Source organism: Puntigrus tetrazona, unplaced genomic scaffold (genome assembly GCF_018831695.1).
Source record: "Puntigrus tetrazona isolate hp1 unplaced genomic scaffold, ASM1883169v1 S000001062, whole genome shotgun sequence".
NCBI classification, from domain to species: domain Eukaryota; kingdom Metazoa; phylum Chordata; class Actinopteri; order Cypriniformes; family Cyprinidae; genus Puntigrus; species Puntigrus tetrazona.
In genome coordinates, this window is record NW_025048651.1 from 86998 (window position 1) to 100965 (window position 13968).

The 13968-nt window shown below is 52.4% G+C and overlaps 34 non-coding genes across 34 annotated transcripts; 6 read left to right on the forward strand and 28 right to left on the reverse strand.

The window, feature by feature from the left end:
• Positions 1–5: 5 nt before the first annotated feature.
• On the reverse strand, positions 6–87 carry trnas-gcu. Its single transcript has one exon. It is a non-coding gene; the product is annotated as a tRNA-Ser (tRNA).
• Positions 88–212: 125 nt separating this feature from the next.
• On the reverse strand, positions 213–318 carry LOC122340630. The gene has a single exon (XR_006250328.1). It is a non-coding gene; the product is annotated as a U6 spliceosomal RNA (small nuclear RNA).
• A 599-nt stretch (positions 319–917) lies between these two features.
• Positions 918–1056, forward strand: LOC122340691. The gene has a single exon (XR_006250384.1). It is a non-coding gene; the product is annotated as a U4 spliceosomal RNA (small nuclear RNA).
• Positions 1057–1420: 364 nt separating this feature from the next.
• Positions 1421–1502, reverse strand: trnas-gcu. Its single transcript has one exon. It is a non-coding gene; the product is annotated as a tRNA-Ser (tRNA).
• A 143-nt stretch (positions 1503–1645) lies between these two features.
• Positions 1646–1717, reverse strand: trnap-agg. The gene has a single exon. It is a non-coding gene; the product is annotated as a tRNA-Pro (tRNA).
• Positions 1718–2441: 724 nt separating this feature from the next.
• Positions 2442–2525, reverse strand: trnas-gcu. Its single transcript has one exon. It is a non-coding gene; the product is annotated as a tRNA-Ser (tRNA).
• Positions 2526–2653: 128 nt separating this feature from the next.
• LOC122340594 lies at positions 2654–2760 on the reverse strand. Its single transcript, XR_006250293.1, has one exon. It is a non-coding gene; the product is annotated as a U6 spliceosomal RNA (small nuclear RNA).
• Positions 2761–3364: 604 nt separating this feature from the next.
• LOC122340672 lies at positions 3365–3506 on the forward strand. The gene has a single exon (XR_006250366.1). It is a non-coding gene; the product is annotated as a U4 spliceosomal RNA (small nuclear RNA).
• Positions 3507–3866: 360 nt separating this feature from the next.
• Positions 3867–3948, reverse strand: trnas-gcu. Its single transcript has one exon. It is a non-coding gene; the product is annotated as a tRNA-Ser (tRNA).
• Positions 3949–4089: 141 nt separating this feature from the next.
• On the reverse strand, positions 4090–4160 carry trnap-agg. The gene has a single exon. It is a non-coding gene; the product is annotated as a tRNA-Pro (tRNA).
• A 337-nt stretch (positions 4161–4497) lies between these two features.
• On the reverse strand, positions 4498–4569 carry trnaq-uug. The gene has a single exon. It is a non-coding gene; the product is annotated as a tRNA-Gln (tRNA).
• A 319-nt stretch (positions 4570–4888) lies between these two features.
• Positions 4889–4970, reverse strand: trnas-gcu. Its single transcript has one exon. It is a non-coding gene; the product is annotated as a tRNA-Ser (tRNA).
• A 126-nt stretch (positions 4971–5096) lies between these two features.
• LOC122340595 lies at positions 5097–5203 on the reverse strand. Its single transcript, XR_006250294.1, has one exon. It is a non-coding gene; the product is annotated as a U6 spliceosomal RNA (small nuclear RNA).
• A 606-nt stretch (positions 5204–5809) lies between these two features.
• Positions 5810–5949, forward strand: LOC122340679. Its single transcript, XR_006250373.1, has one exon. It is a non-coding gene; the product is annotated as a U4 spliceosomal RNA (small nuclear RNA).
• Positions 5950–6309: 360 nt separating this feature from the next.
• Positions 6310–6391, reverse strand: trnas-gcu. Its single transcript has one exon. It is a non-coding gene; the product is annotated as a tRNA-Ser (tRNA).
• A 140-nt stretch (positions 6392–6531) lies between these two features.
• trnap-agg lies at positions 6532–6602 on the reverse strand. Its single transcript has one exon. It is a non-coding gene; the product is annotated as a tRNA-Pro (tRNA).
• A 336-nt stretch (positions 6603–6938) lies between these two features.
• Positions 6939–7010, reverse strand: trnaq-uug. The gene has a single exon. It is a non-coding gene; the product is annotated as a tRNA-Gln (tRNA).
• Positions 7011–7329: 319 nt separating this feature from the next.
• Positions 7330–7411, reverse strand: trnas-gcu. Its single transcript has one exon. It is a non-coding gene; the product is annotated as a tRNA-Ser (tRNA).
• A 126-nt stretch (positions 7412–7537) lies between these two features.
• LOC122340624 lies at positions 7538–7645 on the reverse strand. Its single transcript, XR_006250322.1, has one exon. It is a non-coding gene; the product is annotated as a U6 spliceosomal RNA (small nuclear RNA).
• A 603-nt stretch (positions 7646–8248) lies between these two features.
• Positions 8249–8388, forward strand: LOC122340680. The gene has a single exon (XR_006250374.1). It is a non-coding gene; the product is annotated as a U4 spliceosomal RNA (small nuclear RNA).
• Positions 8389–8748: 360 nt separating this feature from the next.
• trnas-gcu lies at positions 8749–8830 on the reverse strand. Its single transcript has one exon. It is a non-coding gene; the product is annotated as a tRNA-Ser (tRNA).
• A 141-nt stretch (positions 8831–8971) lies between these two features.
• On the reverse strand, positions 8972–9042 carry trnap-agg. The gene has a single exon. It is a non-coding gene; the product is annotated as a tRNA-Pro (tRNA).
• Positions 9043–9379: 337 nt separating this feature from the next.
• trnaq-uug lies at positions 9380–9451 on the reverse strand. Its single transcript has one exon. It is a non-coding gene; the product is annotated as a tRNA-Gln (tRNA).
• Positions 9452–9769: 318 nt separating this feature from the next.
• Positions 9770–9851, reverse strand: trnas-gcu. Its single transcript has one exon. It is a non-coding gene; the product is annotated as a tRNA-Ser (tRNA).
• Positions 9852–9977: 126 nt separating this feature from the next.
• Positions 9978–10084, reverse strand: LOC122340596. Its single transcript, XR_006250295.1, has one exon. It is a non-coding gene; the product is annotated as a U6 spliceosomal RNA (small nuclear RNA).
• Positions 10085–10690: 606 nt separating this feature from the next.
• Positions 10691–10831, forward strand: LOC122340686. The gene has a single exon (XR_006250379.1). It is a non-coding gene; the product is annotated as a U4 spliceosomal RNA (small nuclear RNA).
• Positions 10832–11192: 361 nt separating this feature from the next.
• Positions 11193–11274, reverse strand: trnas-gcu. The gene has a single exon. It is a non-coding gene; the product is annotated as a tRNA-Ser (tRNA).
• A 141-nt stretch (positions 11275–11415) lies between these two features.
• trnap-agg lies at positions 11416–11486 on the reverse strand. Its single transcript has one exon. It is a non-coding gene; the product is annotated as a tRNA-Pro (tRNA).
• Positions 11487–11820: 334 nt separating this feature from the next.
• Positions 11821–11892, reverse strand: trnaq-uug. Its single transcript has one exon. It is a non-coding gene; the product is annotated as a tRNA-Gln (tRNA).
• A 317-nt stretch (positions 11893–12209) lies between these two features.
• On the reverse strand, positions 12210–12291 carry trnas-gcu. Its single transcript has one exon. It is a non-coding gene; the product is annotated as a tRNA-Ser (tRNA).
• Positions 12292–12419: 128 nt separating this feature from the next.
• On the reverse strand, positions 12420–12526 carry LOC122340597. The gene has a single exon (XR_006250296.1). It is a non-coding gene; the product is annotated as a U6 spliceosomal RNA (small nuclear RNA).
• Positions 12527–13138: 612 nt separating this feature from the next.
• On the forward strand, positions 13139–13278 carry LOC122340681. The gene has a single exon (XR_006250375.1). It is a non-coding gene; the product is annotated as a U4 spliceosomal RNA (small nuclear RNA).
• Positions 13279–13638: 360 nt separating this feature from the next.
• On the reverse strand, positions 13639–13720 carry trnas-gcu. The gene has a single exon. It is a non-coding gene; the product is annotated as a tRNA-Ser (tRNA).
• A 141-nt stretch (positions 13721–13861) lies between these two features.
• Positions 13862–13933, reverse strand: trnap-agg. The gene has a single exon. It is a non-coding gene; the product is annotated as a tRNA-Pro (tRNA).
• Positions 13934–13968: the final 35 nt, after the last annotated feature.

Genomic DNA, 13968 nt, shown 5'->3' on the forward strand with positions numbered 1-13968 from the left:
TCAAGCGAAGAGGATGGGATTCGAACCCACGCGTGCAGAGCACAATGGATTAGCAGCCCATCGCCTTAACCACTCTGTCACCTCGTCGATGACCAGTCTGCAAATCCGGACTTGGCGTTTTTGCCAGATCTCCTTTCAACGGCCGAATGTACATTCAACCTATTTTCACGACGCTAGGGCAGAAAGAGTGGAGGAGCACGAGCATCGTGACTGAAAAGATGGAGCGCTTCGCGGTTTGCGTGTCATCCTTTCGCAGGGGCCATGCTAATCTTCTCTGTATCGATCCAATTTTAGTATATGTGCTGCCGTGGCGAGCACAAGACTGCTGCTCGGCTCCAGGTATGTGTACCCTTCGGGTCCCTGCGAGCTCTCGCCAAGGTGGTAGGGTCCATCGAGCCGTCTCGACACCTCGTATACCGTGCTGTACTGGGGTGCAGTACAGTACACGGCAGCGTCCGCTGAGGCAAGGGGCTGGACACACCTGTCCATGGCACGGAGACCTATTGCAAAAGGGGCGTGGCCTCTGCCTTTTCAAAACAAGGGGTGGCAGGAAAGGAGAAAAACAAAACCAGTCAGACCGGGTGACAGCTGCGGGCAGTTAAATACATGTAAGAACTGCAGCTGGGTTGTGGTGAAATATCTCTAGGGCAAAGGAGATGGGGAGCGATTAAAAAGCAAGCGCTCCCACGCTGAGACGGGCAGACCGGGATCCAGCGTAACGTGTTGTAAATGGTAGGGTGGATGCGGGAGGTAACCCTGCGACTGAGCTGCGATGAATACTGGGTCCTCTGGGTTAGCAGACACTCTTTGCAGCCCCCTAGGCCAGAAGGCTGACTGCGCGGCGGTTTGAAGCTTGTTACCACCCTGTCGGTCCACGTCCACTTAGGTGGGCTGAAGAGGTCGCGCACCTCGTGGGCATTCTTTCGCAGAGGCAATATTGTAGCCTATGAGGCTCATCCGAGGCGCGATCATTGCTGGTTGAAAACTTTACCCAATACCTCGCCGGGATGACTTGAAATACAGTCAGCCTTGGCAATTTTGCCAGCCTCTCCGAGGCTTTTGCGTTTGGTTGAAAAGGATAAGCTCTTCTTCTTTCTCTTCTCTTTTTTTCAATCACGTGCAGGTTTTTGTCCTTTGTGCAGCCGAGGAACTGCATTGAGCGTGTCGGACAAGGAAGATGAGCGAAAGGTGTAAAGCGATGGTGTTTGCCAGATTGGATTCTAAAAAGAATTGGACAAGAATTGACCGGTGAGGATGGTCTTCCAAACCCACGCGCGTGTAGAGCAAAGCGGCTAAGCAGTCCAATCCGGACACGCCCCTTATCATCAGCTCGTTAGTAGGGCACGCAAAGAAGTGAATGGCCTGTGTCAGAAAACAAAGCTGCAGAGCTCTGGGTTGGCCACCTGGAAAGACACCCAAGCGACGAGGATGGGATTCGAACCCACGCGTGCAGAGCACAATGGATTAGCAGTCCATCGCCTTAACCACTCGGCCACCTCGTCGATGGCCAGTTTGTAGCGACTCTTTGGAAGAAGACCTGAAAGGAGGAGTCAAAATGGAAAGAACAGACATTGACAGAAAACAAGGGCCTAGCAGTGTCAAGAGAACCGAACAGAAGGCTGCTTCTGAAGAAGCTGCTGCTGGCGGGCTCGTCCGGGATTTGAACCCGGGACCTCTCGCACCCTAAGCGAGAATCATACCCCTAGACCAACGAGCCTACTGGGCACTGAGCTGCCCTGACCAGGGGGTCTTCTGCAGGAACCCCCTTTGGCACCTCCTAGCAGAGAGAAAGGAAAAGAACATCTACAGCAACTACAAAATAAGGGAATTTTTGTCATGAAAGTAGTTAAACACAAGAAATGAAAGACAAATAAGGAACTCGAACTAACATGGAAATAATTGAAGCCCTCGACACAGTGTCAAAGGCAAACAAATGACAGGCGGTCTCTGAATGGATTGAAAACTGGGGCTGGGCCTAACATGTAGATGGATTTTAGGGAGGATGCTGCTTAAATGGTCAGATGGCCCTCAGAGCTTGAGCTCTTGGTCACTGAGGTTCCACGAGATTTGAACTCGGATCGCTGGATTCAAAGTCCAGAATGCTGACCGTTACACCATGGAACCCGGCGATTCTGCGGAGAGGAGAGTGACGGGATGGAAAGTGCCACAGTCAAATCGGAAGCATCAGTAGGGTGTCTGCACTTTTTTTAGTAAGGTAGAAAAGGCTGAAACCTGCAAGCTTCAGAACTGTGCCCAAACGATACACCTGGGGTGCAGTACAGTACAACGGCAGCGTCCGCTGAGGTAAGGGGCTGGACACATCTGTCCATGGCACCGGAGTACTATTGCAAAGGGGCGTGGCCTCTGCCTTTCTCAGAACAAGAGGTGGGCGGAAAGCAGAGCTGCTGAGCTCTGGGTTGGCTACCTGGAAAGACATCAAGCGAAGAGGATGGGATTCGAACCCACGCGCGTGCAGAGCACAATGGATTAGCAGCCCATCGCCTTAACCACTCGGTCACCTCGTCGATGACCAGTCTGCAAATCCGGACTTGGCCGTTTTTTGCCAGATCTCCTTTCAACGGCCCGAATGTACATTCAACCTATTTTCACGACGCTAGGGCAGAAAGAGTGGAGGAGCACGAGCATCGTGACTGAAAAGATGGAGCGCTTCACGGATTTGCGTGTCATCCTTTCGCAGGGGCCATGCTAATCTTCTCTGTATCGATCCAATTTTAGTATATGTGCTGCCGTGGCGAGCACAAGACTGCTGCTCGGCTCCAGGTATGTGTACCCTTCGGGTCCCTGCGAGCTCTCGCCAAGGTGGTAGGGTCCATCGAGCCGTCTCGACACCTCGTATACCGTGCTGTACTGGGGTGCAGTACAGTACGGCAGCGTCCGCTGAGGCAAGGGGCTGGACACACCTGTCCATGGCACCGGAGACCTATTGCAAAAGGGGGCGTGGCCTCTGCCTTTCTCAAAACAAGGGGTGGCAGGAAAGGAGAGAAAAACAAAACCAGTCAGACCGGGTGACAGCTGCGGGCAGTTAAATACATGTAAGAACTGCAGCTGGGTTGTGGTGAAATATCTCTAGGGCAAAGGAGATGGGGAGCGATTTTTAAAGCAAGCGCTCCCACGCTGAGGCGGGCAGACCGGGATCCAGCGTAACGTGTTGTAAAAGGGTAGGGTGGATGCGGGAGGTAACCCTGCGACTGAGCTGCGATGAATACTGGGTCCTCTGGGTTAGCAGACACTCTTTGCAGCCCCCTAGGCCAGAAGGCTGACTGCGCGGCGGTTTGAAGCTTGTTACCACCCTGTCGGTCCACGTCCACTTAGGTGGGCTGAAGAGGTCGCGCACCTCGTGGGCATTCTTTCGCAGAGGCAATATTGTAGCCTGATGAGGCTCATCCGAGGCGCGATCATTGCTGGTTGAAAACTTTACCCAATACCTCGCCGGGATGACTTGAAATACAGTCAGCCTTGGCAATTTTTGCCAGCCTCTCCGGAGGCTTTGCGTTTGGTTGAAAAGGATAAGCTCTTCTTCTTTCTCTTCTCTTTTTTTCAATCACGTGCAGGTTTTTGTCCTTTGTGCAGCCGAGGAACTGCATTGAGCGTGTCGGACAAGGAAGATGAGCGAAAGGTGTAAAGCGATGGTGTTTGCCAGATTGGATTCTAAAAAGAATTGGACAAGAATTGACCGGTGAGGATGGTCTTCCAAACCCACGCGTGTAGAGCAAAGCGGCTAAGCAGTCCAATCCGGACACGCCCCTTATCATCAGCTCGTTAGTAGGGCACGCAAAGAAGTGAATGGCCTGTGTCAGAAAACAAAGCTGCAGAGCTCTGGGTTGGCCACCTGGAAAGACACCAAGCGGCGAGGATGGGATTCGAACCCACGCGTGCAGAGCACAATGGATTAGCAGTCCATCGCCTTAACCACTCGGCCACCTCGTCGATGGCCAGTTTGTAGCGACTCTTTGGAAGAAGACCTGAAAGGAGGAGTCAAAATGGAAAGAACAGACATTGACAGAAAACAAGGGCCTAGCAGTGTCAAAGAGAACCGAACAGAAGGCTGCTTCTGAAGAAGCTGCTGGCGGGCTCGTCCGGGATTTGAACCGGGACCTCTCGCACCCTAAGCGAGAATCATACCCCTAGACCAACGAGCCTACTGGGCACTGAGCTGCCCTGACCAGGGGGTCTTCTGCAGGAACCCCCTTTGGCACCTCCCTAGCAGAGAGAAAGGAAAAGAACATCTACAGCAACTACAAAATAAGGGAATTTTTGTCATGAAAGTAGTTAAACACAAGAAATGAAAGACAAATAAGGAACTCGAACTAACATGGAAATAATTGAAGCCCTCGACACAGTGTCAAAGGCAAACAAATGACAGGCGGTCTCTGAATGGATTGAAAACTGGGGCTGGGCCTAACATGTAGATGGATTTTAGGGAGGATGCTGCTTAAATGGTCAGATGGCCCTCAGAGCTTGAGCTCTTGGTCACTGAGGTTCCACCGAGATTTGAACTCGGATCGCTGGATTCAAAGTCCAGAATGCTGACCGTTACACCATGGAACCCGGCGATTCTGCGGAGAGGGAGAGTGACGGGATGGAAAGTGCCACAGTCAAATCGGAAGCATCAGTAGGGTGTCTGCACTTTTTTTTAGTAAGGTAGAAAAGGCTGAAACCTGCAAGCTTCAGAACTGTGCCCAAACGATACACCTGGGGTGCAGTACAGTACAACGGCAGCGTCCGCTGAGGTAAGGGGCTGGACACATCTGTCCATGGCACCGGAGTACTATTGCAAAGGGGCGTGGCCTCTGCCTTTCTCAGAACAAGAGGTGGGCGGAAAGCAGAGCTGCTGAGCTCTGGGTTGGCTACCTGGAAAGACATCAAGCGAAGAGGATGGGATTCGAACCCACGCGTGCAGAGCACAATGGATTAGCAGCCCATCGCCTTAACCACTCTGTCACCTCGTCGATGACCAGTCTGCAAATCCGGACTTGGCGTTTTTGCCAGATCTCCTTTCAACGGCCCGAATGTACATTCAACCTATTTTCACGACGCTAGGGCAGAAAGAGTGGAGGAGCACGAGCATCGTGACTGAAAAGATGGAGCGCTTCACGGATTTGCGTGTCATCCTTTCGCAGGGGCCATGCTAATCTTCTCTGTATCGATCCAATTTTAGTATATGTGCTGCCGTGGCGAGCACAAGACTGCTGCTCGGCTCCAGGTATGTGTACCCTTCGGGTCCCTGCGAGCTCTCGCCAAGGTGGTAGGGTCCATCGAGCCGTCTCGACACCTCGTATACCGTGCTGTACTGGGGTGCAGTACAGTACACGGCAGCGTCCGCTGAGGCAAGGGCTGGACACACCTGTCCATGGCACCGGAGACCTATTGCAAAAGGGGCGTGGCCTCTGCCTTTCTCAAAACAAGGGGGGTGGCAGAAAGGAGAGAAAAACAAAACCAGTCAGACCGGGTGACAGCTGCGGGCAGTTAAATACATGTAAGAACTGCAGCTGGGTTGTGGTGAAATATCTCTAGGGCAAAGGAGATGGGGGAGCGATTTTTTAAAGCAAGCGCTCCCACGCTGAGGCGGGCAGACCGGGATCCAGCGTAACGTGTTGTAAATGGTAGGGTGGATGCGGGAGGTAACCCTGCGACTGAGCTGCGATGAATACTGGGTCCTCTGGGTTAGCAGACACTCTTTGCAGCCCCCTAGGCCAGAAGGCTGACTGCGCGGCGGTTTGAAGCTTGTTACCACCCTGTCGGTCCACGTCCACTTAGGTGGGCTGAAGAGGTCGCGCACCTCGTGGGCATTCTTTCGCAGAGGCAATATTGTAGCCTATGAGGCTCATCCGAGGCGCGATCATTGCTGGTTGAAAACTTTACCCAATACCTCGCCGGGATGACTTGAAATACAGTCAGCCTTGGCAATTTTGCCAGCCTCTCCGGAGGCTTTGCGTTTGGTTGAAAAGGATAAGCTCTTCTTCTTTCTCTTCTCTTTTTTTCAATCACGTGCAGGTTTTTGTCCTTTGTGCAGCCGAGGAACTGCATTGAGCGTGTCGGACAAGGAAGATGAGCGAAAGGTGTAAAGCGATGGTGTTTGCCAGATTGGATTCTAAAAAGAATTGGACAAGAATTGACCGGTGAGGATGGTCTTCCAAACCCACGCGTGTAGAGCAAAACGGCTAAGCAGTCCAATCCGGACACGCCCCTTATCATCAGCTCGTTAGTAGGGCACGCAAAGAAGTGAATGGCCTGTGTCAGAAAACAAAGCTGCAGAGCTCTGGGTTGGCCACCTGGAAAGACACCAAGCGACGAGGATGGGATTCGAACCCACGCGTGCAGAGCACAATGGATTAGCAGTCCATCGCCTTAACCACTCGGCCACCTCGTCGATGGCCAGTTTGTAGCGACTCTTTGGAAGAAGACCTGAAAGGAGGAGTCAAAATGGAAAGAACAGACATTGACAGAAAACAAGGGCCTAGCAGTGTCAAAGAGAACGAACAGAAGGCTGCTTCTGAAGAAGCTGCTGGCGGGCTCGTCCGGGATTTGAACCGGGACCTCTCGCACCCTAAGCGAGAATCATACCCCTAGACCAACGAGCCTACTGGGCACTGAGCTGCCCTGACCCAGGGTCTTCTGCAGGAACCCCCTTTGGCACCTCCCTAGCAGAGAGAAAGGAAAAGAACATCTACAGCAACTACAAAATAAGGGAATTTTTGTCATGAAAGTAGTTAAACACAAGAAATGAAAGACAAATAAGGAACTCGAACTAACATGGAAATAATTGAAGCCCTCGACACAGTGTCAAAGGCAAACAAATGACAGGCGGTCTCTGAATGGATTGAAAACTGGGGCTGGGCCTAACATGTAGATGGATTTTAGGGAGGATGCTGCTTAAATGGTCAGATGGCCCTCAGAGCTTGAGCTCTTGGTCACTGAGGTTCCACCGAGATTTGAACTCGGATCGCTGGATTCAAAGTCCAGAATGCTGACCGTTACACCATGGAACCCGGCGATTCTGCGGAGAGGGAGAGTGACGGGATGGAAAGTGCCACAGTCAAATCGGAAGCATCAGTAGGGTGTCTGCACTTTTTTAGTAAGGTAGAAAAGGCTGAAACCTGCAAGCTTCAGAACTGTGCCCAAACGATACACCTGGGGTGCAGTACAGTACAACGGCAGCGTCCGCTGAGGTAAGGGGGCTGGACACATCTGTCCATGGCACCGGAGTACTATTGCAAAGGGGGCGTGGCCTCTGCCTTTCTCAGAACAAGAGGTGGGCGGAAAGCAGAGCTGCTGAGCTCTGGGTTGGCTACCTGGAAAGACATCAAGCGAAGAGGATGGGATTCGAACCCACGCGTGCAGAGCACAATGGATTAGCAGCCCATCGCCTTAACCACTCGGTCACCTCGTCGATGACCAGTCTGCAAATCCGGACTTGGCGTTTTTGCCAGATCTCCTTTCAACGGCCCGAATGTACATTCAACCTATTTTCACGACGCTAGGGCAGAAAGAGTGGAGGAGCACGAGCATCGTGACTGAAAAGATGGAGCGCTTCACGGATTTGCGTGTCATCCTTTTCGCAGGGGCCATGCTAATCTTCTCTGTATCGATCCAATTTTAGTATATGTGCTGCCGTGGCGAGCACAAGACTGCTGCTCGGCTCCAGGTATGTGTACCCTTCGGGTCCCTGCGAGCTCTCCAAGGTGGTAGGGTCCATCGAGCCGTCTCGACACCTCGTATACCGTGCTGTACTGGGGTGCAGTACAGTACACACGGCAGCGTCCGCTGAGGCAAGGGCTGGACACACCTGTCCATGGCACCGAGACCTATTGCAAAAAGGGGCGTGGCCTCTGCCTTTCTCAAAACAAGGGGTGGCAGGAAAGGAGAGAAAAACAAAACCAGTCAGACCGGGTGACAGCTGCGGGCAGTTAAATACATGTAAGAACTGCAGCTGGGTTGTGGTGAAATATCTCTAGGGCAAAGGAGATAGGGAGCGATTTTTAAAGCAAGCGCTCCCACGCTGAGACGGGCAGACCGGGATCCAGCGTAACGTGTTGTAAATGGTAGGGTGGATGCGGGAGGTAACCCTGCGACTGAGCTGCGATGAATACTGGGTCCTCTGGGTTAGCAGACACTCTTTGCAGCCCCCTAGGCCAGAAGGCTGACTGCGCGGCGGTTTGAAGCTTGTTACCACCCTGTCGGTCCACGTCCACTTAGGTGGGCTGAAGAGGTCGCGCACCTCGTGGGCATTCTTTCGCAGAGGCAATATTGTAGCCTATGAGGCTCATCCGAGGCGCGATCATTGCTGGTTGAAAACTTTACCCAATACCTCGCCGGGATGACTTGAAATACAGTCAGCCTTGGCAATTTTGCCAGCCTCTCCGGAGGCTTTGCGTTTGGTTGAAAAGGATAAGCTCTTCTTCTTTCTCTTCTCTTTTTTTCAATCACGTGCAGGTTTTTGTCCTTTGTGCAGCCGAGGAACTGCATTGAGCGTGTCGGACAAGGAAGATGAGCGAAAGGTGTAAAGCGATGGTGTTTGCCAGATTGGATTCTAAAAAGAATTGGACAAGAATTGACCGGTGAGGATGGTCTTCCAAACCCACGCGTGTAGAGCAAAGCGGCTAAGCAGTCCAATCCGGACACGCCCCTTATCATCAGCTCGTTAGTAGGGCACGCAAAGAAGTGAATGGCCTGTGTCAGAAAACAAAGCTGCAGAGCTCTGGGTTGGCCACCTGGAAAGACACCAAGCGGCGAGGATGGGATTCGAACCCACGCGTGCAGAGCACAATGGATTAGCAGTCCATCGCCTTAACCACTCGGCCACCTCGTCGATGGCCAGTTTGTAGCGACTCTTTGGAAGAAGACCTGAAAGGAGGAGTCAAAATGGAAAGAACAGACATTGACAGAAAACAAGGGCCTAGCAGTGTCAAAGAGAACCGAACAGAAGGCTGCTTCTGAAGAAGCTGCTGGCGGGCTCGTCCGGGATTTGAACCGGGACCTCTCGCACCCTAAGCGAGAATCATACCCCTAGACCAACGAGCCTACTGGGCACTGAGCTGCCCTGACCAGGGGGTCTTCTGCAGGAACCCCCTTTGGCACCTCCCTAGCAGAGAGAAAGGAAAAGAACATCTACAGCAACTACAAAATAAGGGAATTTTTGTCATGAAAGTAGTTAAACACAAGAAATGAAAGACAAATAAGGAACTCGAACTAACATGGAAATAATTGAAGCCCTCGACACAGTGTCAAAGGCAAACAAATGACAGGCGGTCTCTGAATGGATTGAAAACTGGGGCTGGGCCTAACATGTAGATGGATTTTAGGGAGGATGCTGCTTAAATGGTCAGATGGCCCTCAGAGCTTGAGCTCTTGGTCACTGAGGTTCCACCGAGATTTGAACTCGGATCGCTGGATTCAAAGTCCAGAATGCTGACCGTTACACCATGGAACCCCGGCGATTCTGCGGAGAGGGATGGGATGGAAAGTGCCACAGTCAAATCGGAAGCATCAGTAGGGTGTCTGCACTTTTTTTAGTAAGGTAGAAAAGGCTGAAACCTGCAAGCTTCAGAACTGTGCCCAAACGATACACCTGGGGTGCAGCAGTACAGTACAACGGCAGCGTCCGCTGAGGTAAGGGGCTGGACACATCTGTCCATGGCACCGGAGTACTATTGCAAAAGGGGGCGTGGCCTCTGCCTTTCTCAGAACAAGAGGTGGGCGGAAAGCAGAGCTGCTGAGCTCTGGGTTGGCTACCTGGAAAGACATCAAGCGAAGAGGATGGGATTCGAACCCACGCGTGCAGAGCACAATGGATTAGCAGCCCATCGCCTTAACCACTCGGTCACCTCGTCGATGACCAGTCTGCAAATCCGGACTTGGCGTTTTTGCCAGATCTCCTTTCAACGGCCCGAATGTACATTCAACCTATTTTCACGACGCTAGGGCAGAAAGAGTGGAGGAGCACGAGCATCGTGACTGAAAAGATGGAGCGCTTCACGGATTTGCGTGTCATCCTTTCGCAGGGGCCATGCTAATCTTCTCTGTATCGATCCAATTTTAGTATATGTGCTGCCGTGGCGAGCACAAGACTGCTGCTCGGCTCCAGGTATGTGTACCCTTCGGGTCCCTGCGAGCTCTCGCCAAGGTGGTAGGGTCCATCGAGCCGTCTCGACACCTCGTATACCGTGCTGTACTGGGGTGCAGTACAGTACACGGCAGCGTCCGCTGAGGCAAGGGGCTGGACACACCTGTCCATGGCACCGGAGACCTATTGCAAAAGGGGGCGTGGCCTCTGCCTTTCTCAAAACAAGGGGTGGCAGGAAAGGAGAGAAAAACAAAACCAGTCAGACCGGGTGACAGCTGCGGGCAGTTAAATACATGTAAGAACTGCAGCTGGGTTGTGGTGAAATATCTCTAGGGCAAAGGAGATGGGGAGCGATTTTTAAAGCAAAGCGCTCCCACGCTGAGGCGGGCAGACCGGGATCCAGCGTAACGTGTTGTAAATGGTAGGGTGGATGCGGGAGGTAACCCTGCGACTGAGCTGCGATGAATACTGGGTCCTCTGGGTTAGCAGACACTCTTTGCAGCCCCCTAGGCCAGAAGGCTGACTGCGCGGCGGTTTGAAGCTTGTTACCACCCTGTCGGTCCACGTCCACTTAGGTGGGCTGAAGAGGTCGCGCACCTCGTGGGCATTCTTTCGCAGAGGCAATATTGTAGCCTATGAGGCTCATCCGAGGCGCGATCATTGCTGGTTGAAAACTTTACCCAATACCTCGCCGGGATGACTTGAAATACAGTCAGCCTTGGCAATTTTTGCCAGCCTCTCCGGAGGCTTTGCGTTTGGTTGAAAAGGATAAGCTCTTCTTCTTTCTCTTCTCTTTTTTTCAATCACGTGCAGGTTTTTGTCCTTTGTGCAGCCGAGGAACTGCATTGAGCGTGTCGGACAAGGAAGATGAGCGAAAGGTGTAAAGCGATGGTGTTTGCCAGATTGGATTCTAAAAAGAATTGGACAAGAATTGACCGGTGAGGATGGTCTTCCAAACCCACGCGTGTAGAGCAAAAGCGGCTAAGCAGTCCAATCCGGACACGCCCCTTATCATCAGCTCGTTAGTAGGGCACGCAAAGAAGTGAATGGCCTGTGTCAGAAAACAAAGCTGCAGAGCTCTGGGTTGGCCACCTGGAAAGACACCAAGCGGCGAGGATGGGATTCGAACCCACGCGTGCAGAGCACAATGGATTAGCAGTCCATCGCCTTAACCACTCGGCCACCTCGTCGATGGCCAGTTTGTAGCGACTCTTTGGAAGAAGACCTGAAAGGAGGAGTCAAAATGGAAAGAACAGACATTGACAGAAAACAAGGGCCTAGCAGTGTCAAAGAGAACCGAACAGAAGGCTGCTTCTGAAGAAGCTGCTGGCGGGCTCGTCCGGGATTTGAACCGGGACCTCTCGCACCCTAAGCGAGAATCATACCCCTAGACCAACGAGCCTACTGGGCACTGAGCTGCCCTGACCAGGGTCTTCTGCAGGAACCCCTTTGGCACCTCCCTAGCAGAGAGAAAGGAAAAGAACATCTACAGCAACTACAAAATAAGGGAATTTTTGTCATGAAAGTAGTTAAACACAAGAAATGAAAGACAAATAAGGAACTCGAACTAACATGGAAATAATTGAAGCCCTCGACACAGTGTCAAAGGCAAACAAATGACAGGCGGTCTCTGAATGGATTGAAAACTGGGGCTGGGCCTAACATGTAGATGGATTTTAGGGAGGATGCTGCTTAAATGGTCAGATGGCCCTCAGAGCTTGAGCTCTTGGTCACTGAGGTTCCACCGAGATTTGAACTCGGATCGCTGGATTCAAAGTCCAGAATGCTGACCGTTACACCATGGAACCCGGCGATTCTGCGGAGAGGAGAGTGACGGGATGGAAAGTGCCACAGTCAAATCGGAAGCATCAGTAGGGTGTCTGCACTTTTTTAGTAAGGTAGAAAAGGCTGAAACCTGCAAGCTTCAGAACTGTGCCCAAACGATACACCTGGGGTGCAGTACAGTACAACGGCAGCGTCCGCTGAGGTAAGGGGCTGGACACATCTGTCCATGGCACCGGAGTACTATTGCAAAAGGGGGCGTGGCCTCTGCCTTTCTCAGAACAAGAGGTGGGCGGAAAGCAGAGCTGCTGAGCTCTGGGTTGGCTACCTGGAAAGACATCAGCGAAGAGGATGGGATTCGAACCCACGCGTGCAGAGCACAATGGATTAGCAGCCCATCGCCTTAACCACTCGGTCACCTCGTCGATGACCAGTCTGCAAATCCGGACTTGGCCGTTTTTTGCCAGATCTCCTTTCAACGGCCCGAATGTACATTCAACCTATTTTCACGACGCTAGGGCAGAAAGAGTGGAGGAGCACGAGCATCGTGACTGAAAAGATGGAGCGCTTCACGGATTTGCGTGTCATCCTTTCGCAGGGGCCATGCTAATCTTCTCTGTATCGATCCAATTTTAGTATATGTGCTGCCGTGGCGAGCACAAGACTGCTGCTCGGCTCCAGGTATGTGTACCCTTCGGGTCCCTGCGAGCTCTCGCCAAGGTGGTAGGGTCCATCGAGCCGTCTCGACACCTCGTATACCGTGCTGTACTGGGGTGCAGTACACACACGGCAGCGGCAGCGTCCGCTGAGGCAAGGGGCTGGACACACCTGTCCATGGCACCGAGAGACCTATTGCAAAAGGGGCGTGGCCTCTGCCTTTCTCAAAACAAGGGGTGGCAGGAAAGGAGAGAAAAACAAAACCAGTCAGACCGGGTGACAGCTGCGGGCAGTTAAATACATGTAAGAACTGCAGCTGGGTTGTGGTGAAATATCTCTAGGGCAAAGGAGATGGGGAGCGATTTTTAAAGCAAGCGCTCCCACGCTGAGACGGGCAGACCGGGATCCAGCGTAACGTGTTGTAAATGGTAGGGTGGATGCGGGAGGTAACCCTGCGACTGAGCTGCGATGAATACTGGGTCCTCTGGGTTAGCAGACACTCTTTGCAGCCCCCTAGGCCAGAAGGCTGACTGCGCGCGGCGGTTTGAAGCTTGTTACCACCCTGTCGGTCCACGTCCACTTAGGTGGGCTGAAGAGGTCGCGCACCTCGTGGGCATTCTTTCGCAGAGGCAATATTGTAGCCTATGAGGCTCATCCGAGGCGCGATCATTGCTGGTTGAAAACTTTACCCAATACCTCGCCGGGATGACTTGAAATACAGTCAGCCTTGGCAATTTTGCCAGCCTCTCCGGAGGCTTTGCGTTTGGTTGAAAAGGATAAGCTCTTCTTCTTTCTCTTCTCTTTTTTTCAATCACGTGCAGGTTTTTGTCCTTTGTGCAGCCGAGGAACTGCATTGAGCGTGTCGGACAAGGAAGATGAGCGAAAGGTGTAAAGCGATGGTGTTTGCCAGATTGGATTCTAAAAAGAATTGGACAAGAATTGACCGGTGAGGATGGTCTTCCAAACCCACGCGTGTAGAGCAAAACGGCTAAGCAGTCCAATCCGGACACGCCCCTTATCATCAGCTCGTTAGTAGGGCACGCAAAGAAGTGAATGGCCTGTGTCAGAAAACAAAGCTGCAGAGCTCTGGGTTGGCCACCTGGAAAGACACCAAGCGACGAGGATGGGATTCGAACCCACGCGTGCAGAGCACAATGGATTAGCAGTCCATCGCCTTAACCACTCGGCCACCTCGTCGATGGCCAGTTTGTAGCGACTCTTTGGAAGAAGACCTGAAAGGAGGAGTCAAAATGGAAAGAACAGACATTGACAGAAAACAAGGGCCTAGCAGTGTCAAAGAGAACCGAACAGAAGGCTGCTTCTGAAGAAGCTGCTGGCGGGCTCGTCCGGGATTTGAACCCGGGACCTCTCGCACCCTAAGCGAGAATCATACCCCTAGACCAACGAGCCTACTGGGCACTGAGCTGCCCTGACCAGGGGGTCTT